Genomic DNA, 6,202 nt, shown 5'->3' on the forward strand with positions numbered 1-6,202 from the left:
CAGAGCAAAAACACACTTAGTCATCAGGTGGCTAGAAAATTTTTTCACTTTGTGGCCATTTGTTTGTATTGTCAATTACTTTTACAGAGACCAAGCTCAACAATATAGCCCCTCAAAATATAGGAGATTTATGTGTTTTTCATAGGTTGTTTTGTCAGCACTTGGCCGGACCATGTATTTTATCACAGCTCATCATCTTTTTCTGCTGGCGAGGGAAAGTTTATCTAATATTCATGGGTGTAAGGCCATTAAGAGCCAGTGACTGCAGCAGAAGTGTATGGTGAACACAGCACATTGTCTGTCGGGCAGGAGTGGGAGGGAACACAGGGAACTAGGCTACACATCCAGTAAAACAGCATTATTTTACGGGAGACATTTAATCAAGTCATTCAATTCAATTAACTTGTACCTTCAAATAATCAGATCAATTTGGTGCCATTGTCTGGAGTTCAAGGATGAAGAAAATCACCTGGAACAGCATCATCTAGTGGTCAGAACCTGGTCATATCAGAATGTAGGATATAACCTAACAACTTCAATTCATAATTTCTCTAAAGGGGGAAAAAACATGACATACATTTCACAGGATGAAGAAACAATGTTCTGAGCCGCTTCATACTACTTGTCATACATAGAGAACTTATACTATATACTCAGTGTTTGTGTGGGATTGGCGTGGTTGTGGGGGGTCTGTAGGTGGCTTTTGATAATTTCTTTGTATTCCTTATGTCTAACTCGTTGTTTAAAAAAATTAAGTGCCAAAAATTAGGGTGCAATCAATTTGCTTAATTTCTCAGAAATTATATTTCAACAAAATAATGTTGCAGGAATGCTAATCCTATCTGTTTCTAACAACATAAACAATTTCAGAACAATCTGAGATGGTGGGCGTCGAAATCCTCTTTCTTGTGTTTTTTCAGATGGAATGACCCTGGTCCATCTTTAGCCCAGTGGCCCTGTTTTATTTTTTATTTGTTTTAAATTATCATTATTTAGCTAATAATGGGGGACTGAAGGGGAAAATGGGCGAGTGTCGGGGCCTCAAGGAAAATCGGCCAGTGTGTTAGAAACGCCAGGGCTGATTTCTGGTCCAAGTCTGACCCTGACTCACCAGTAGAGGAGGTCTAGAGGCGCTTCAGAGTAAACCAATCATGGTGTTGATACTGTACACATCTGTGAAGCACTAAGGGGAAACTAATTGAACTGTATATCCTTCAGAAGGAGATTAATTTCACTGTTAGTCAATGATCGGGGCAATAAGCGATAATTGCAGTTATTGCAGGGACAGGGCACAGACACAAGACCCAATGCTTACTGTAAACCTGCATGCAAGAGTGGGTCTGCCTCTAATCTGCAGCACCATGTACTGCATGTAACAGCACCAGTGTAACCATACCCCATAGACACGTCATAGACTGCGTTCATCTCCCATAGAATCCTACTATTCCAGGTAGTGTCTCCCATGTAAAGTAAGGTTTTTATTTATCACTTACCTGCGTTGTGCTATAGAGTAAGCAAACTGTAGCGTATTTCAGTCAAGAGATAGCTTATCAAGAGCCATTAACTGAGATACCTTATCAAGGGATACCTTATCAAGAGTTAGTTAATCACTTACCGTGAACTTAACTACCTTGCTGAAGCCGTAATCGTGTTCTAAACCAAACTACAGAGTAACATAATCAACTGTGTTTGAGTGGCCGCTCCGGATCAGAACAACGCCCGGAGGTAAAGTCTTCAACCCAGGAGAAACCCCCTCAATTACTCTCAGAAGATTTAAATTGATTATGTCAATAAATGCTGAGCACGCAGCTAATATTATATTGACAGTGCAGTTAAATGTGCAGTGAGTAGACTGAGAGAGACATTAGTGCATGTGGAAGGAAGCAGGAGGCCAAAGGGCCATACAGATGCCTGGGTTGCTATAGTACTGCTGGGAACTGTCCCCTGGACATAGGAGTCATTCTTAGACAAGGTCAAAAGTAAGAGTAAGTAGCATTGACTCTTAGACATAATGGCACCAGTAAACAATTATTTTAAGGGAAAGGGAAATGAACAAAGCATTATTTACACATGATTTACAACAAGGTTCTAATGCATTAAATATATTTACTTTCCCTGTTAAAGTGATGTATGGTAATCATGGCGAAATCCTTTGATTTTGAATTACAACCATGGAGAAAGTGATATTGCACTTTTACCTTTGGTAATGGTTCTCCTTTGGCTCCCCATTGCAAAGATTTTCAGGTAAAGACCTAAAGGTGTATCTATGTCTGAGGGGGAAAATAGCACAGCCGCAGGAAGTAGGGGTGCTGAGGGTGCTGCAGCACCCCCTGAAAAATCATAATAAAAAATATATATTGTTTAGAATATATATATTTTTTTTTTACAAAAGTAGTGCACTGTGCCTTTAATAGTTTAATAGTCCTATATTAGAGGACAGATATGGCCATCTGCAGAGCCAGCATGGGCAAAAAGATTTGTCCAGCCCCCCCTCCAATGAGAAAACAAATCGCTGCACCCCCCACCCCCAAACTACTTCCCACGGCTATGGAAAATAGTATTAGTAAGTAAAACTTCAAAGTAAGTTCACAGGACACAGTGTGATGTAGGTCATTACTAATCGTTGCATGTGTTACAGGCTTTGGTTATTCCATTTATATTTCGAGGTTGGACGTTAGCAAGTTAGCACGTTGGGCACGTCAATTGGTGTCACCTCGTTAGTATGTGTTACACCTGTGCTGGCTTGTCTTGTTCTTCTTTGGGATTGTGTTGGCGGATCACATCCAACTTTCAAGGTGAATAAACCGCCACCGCCACCTACTGTACTGGAGTGTGAGGCCAGTCGCGGCCTAACTACATTAAATTCTCTTCATTAGTCCTGTTCCTCTAAGAAAGTGAAATATAGCCATAGACACCACTTCCCTCCCCCTTCCTCCCCCCACTACACCACCCAAACCCCAACCTCGTCCAGCCTCTCTAACCCTTTTATACAATCTCTCCCTATCTATGTCATAAAATTCATAAAATATCACCACATGCTCCACCATTTCCTCCACTAAACAGTCGTCACACAGACCTGTTTCATGTCTCCCTATCATCCACAATGTGTCATTCAAACCTGTGTGCCCAAACCGTAGTCTACTCCACACAACTTCCTCTCTCCTACATCCCATACTCCTCACCTCTTCCTTTACTGACCGATGCACGTGATAAAATTGCTTCCCCTTACTACTAGCAATTGTATTTTTTATTTTTATTTCACCTTTATTTACCAGGTAAGCCAGTTGAGAACAAGTTCTCATTTACAACTGCGACCTGGCCAAGATAAAGCTGTCACGCCCTGACATAGAGATCTCTAGTTGGTTTGGTCAGGGTGTGAATATCTATGTGTAGATTCTAGTTTATCTAGTTCTATGTTGGCCGGGTGTGGTTCCCAATCAGAGGCAGCTGTCTATCGTTGTCCCTGATTGGGGATCATACTTAGGCAGCCATTTTGCCTACCTTTAGTTATGGGATCTTGTTTCTGGTTTGGCTTGTTTATGTGTAGCCCATTAGAACGTCACGTTACGTTGCTTTTGTTGTTTTGTCATGTGTTTACTCCTTCATTAAACATGTACGCATACCACGCTGCACCTTGGTCCAATCCTTTACACGACGTACGTGACAAAAGCAAAGCAGTGCGATAAAAACAACAACAACACAGAGTTACACATGGGATAAACAAAACATACAGTCAATAACACAATAGAAAATCTATATACAGTGTGTGCAAATGTAGTAAGTTATGGAGGTAAGGTAATAAATAGGCCATAGTGCAAAATAATTAGAATTTAGTATTAACACTGGAGTGATAGATGTGCAGAAGATGATGTGCAAATAGAGATACTGGGGTGCAAATGAGCAAAATAAATAACAATATGGGGATGAGGTAGTTGGGTGGGCTAATTACAGATGGGCTGTGTACAGGTGCAGTGATCGGTAAGCTGCTCTGACAACTGATGCTTAAAATTAGTGAGGGAGATGAGAGTCTCCAGCTTCAGAGATTTTTGCAGTTCGTTCCAGTCATTAGCAGCAGAGAACTGGAAGGAATGGCGGCCAAAGGAGGTGTTGGCTTTGGGGATGACCAGTGAGATATACCTGCTGGAGCGCATACAACGGGTGGGTGTTGCTATGGTGACCAATGAGCTAAAATAAGGCGGGGATTTGCCTAGCAGAGATTTATAGATGACCTGGAGCCAGTGGGATTGGCGACGAATATGTAGTGAGGGCCAGCCAACGAGAGCGTACAGGTCACAATGGTGGGTAGTACATGGGGCTTTGGTGACAAAACGGATGGCACTGTGATAGACTACACAGTGTTGGAGGCTATTTTGTAAATGACATCGCCGAAGTCAAGGATCGTTAGGATAGTCAGTTTTACGAGGGCATGTTTGGCAGCATGAGTGAAGGAGGCTTTCTTGCGAAATAGGAAGCCGATTCTAGATGTAAATTTGGATTGGAGATGCTTAATGTGAGTCTGGAAGGAGAGTTTACGGTCTAACCAGACACCTCGGTATTTGTAGTTGTCCACATATTCTAAGTCAGACCCGCCGAGAGTAGTGATTCTAGTCGGGTGGGCAGGTGCAAGCAGTGTTCGATTGAAGAGCATACATTTAGTTTTACTAGCATTTAAGAGCAGTTGGAGGCTACGGAAGGAGTGTTATATGGCATTGAAGCTCGTTTGGAGGTTTGTTAACACAGTGTCCAATGAAGGGCCAGATGTATACAAAATGGTGTCGTCTGCGTAGAGGTGGATCTGGGAGTCACCAGCAGCAAGAGCAACATCATTGGTAAACACAGAGAATAGAGTCGGCCCGAGAATTGAACCCTGTGGCACCCCCATAGAGACTGCCAGAGGTCAAGACAACAGGCCCTCCGATTTGACACATTGAACTCTATCTGAGAAGTAGTTGGTGAACCGGGCGAGGCAGTCATTTGAGAAACCAAGGCTATTTAGCCTGCCAATAAGAATGCGGTGATTGACAGAGTCGAAAGCCTTGGCCAGGTCGATGAAGACGGCTGCATCCCACTCCCTTTGCCAAAGATTGAGCCATTTTGCCGGGATCAAGGACTTGACTTCCCTGCGGCACGGTGGGACCGGAATATCTACCCTGCTGGCTTGTCATCTCGTTAGTCAGAAGGTGATATTTAAGAGTGGCTGGCTCAGTGTTCCAGTTAGCTGGATAGATGTGGAGGGTTAACACCTTTAGTGGGCTCTCCCTATTTGATTTCTAAAAAACAATGATTTATTCGATATTCCCTGATTTCGTTTTGCTCCACTTTTTGGTTTGCTTCCTGTCTAAGTTGGATGTGAGTTTTCATTTAGTTTGCCTCTTCTTGGGCAAATTTAGTGGGCGCTCATGGTGGGTGTCTTTTAGGTTCCAGTTGTTGTTGCTAGTCAACTTTCAGTGCACACCCCCATGAGTGTTAGTTCCCCCTTCAGTTTGAGCGACAATTTTTGGTTTCTTGCTGGGGAACATAACACATGTGACATGAACTGGAACATTTCACTTACACCACTATTACATAGACTACTTTTGCCTGTTCATAAATCCTATATGTCATCCATATGGAGCATAACACAGCATTATAAATGCTTTCGGTAAAATGTTCCAGAAAGGGACTCCCATCTGTTCTGACCACAGTTAGTATGAGTTTCTCTAATTGACCCCAAAGCCCAACAGAAGAACAGGTCAGTAGCACCAACACAATCCAGAGCCCACCTCAATGCCTAGAGGATGGGGGATACATATCATATCTCACTGGGGCTTTTAGGGCCTTTCAGTGAGTGCCCACTCCGGAGCTTATCATGCACTCACCACCAGAGAAGTCCATCCACCCATGCTCATGTTTGTATTGATAGGCATGTAGTGGCTAACCTTCCTGATAGCCACTCTAGCACAGGTGGGGTTGCAAATGTTCATAAACGTGTGCAGCACAAACCGCTTTACAATCATAGATCTTTGGTTGGGTCTTTTACCCATTTATTAGGAGCAAAATACAGCAATTATTCCATACTAGTTACAGTAGCCGATATCATAGTTCCAAAGATGTAATTTTTTTTTACAAAATGATTGTCACGTACATAGGTGCAGTGAAATGTGTCAGTATTACGGTGCCCCTGGAGCATATTAGGATTAAGTGCATTGCTCAAGGGCACATC

Source organism: Coregonus lavaretus, assembly GCF_964263955.1.
Source record: "Coregonus lavaretus genome assembly, chromosome: 20".
NCBI classification, from domain to species: Eukaryota; Metazoa; Chordata; class Actinopteri; order Salmoniformes; family Salmonidae; genus Coregonus; species Coregonus lavaretus.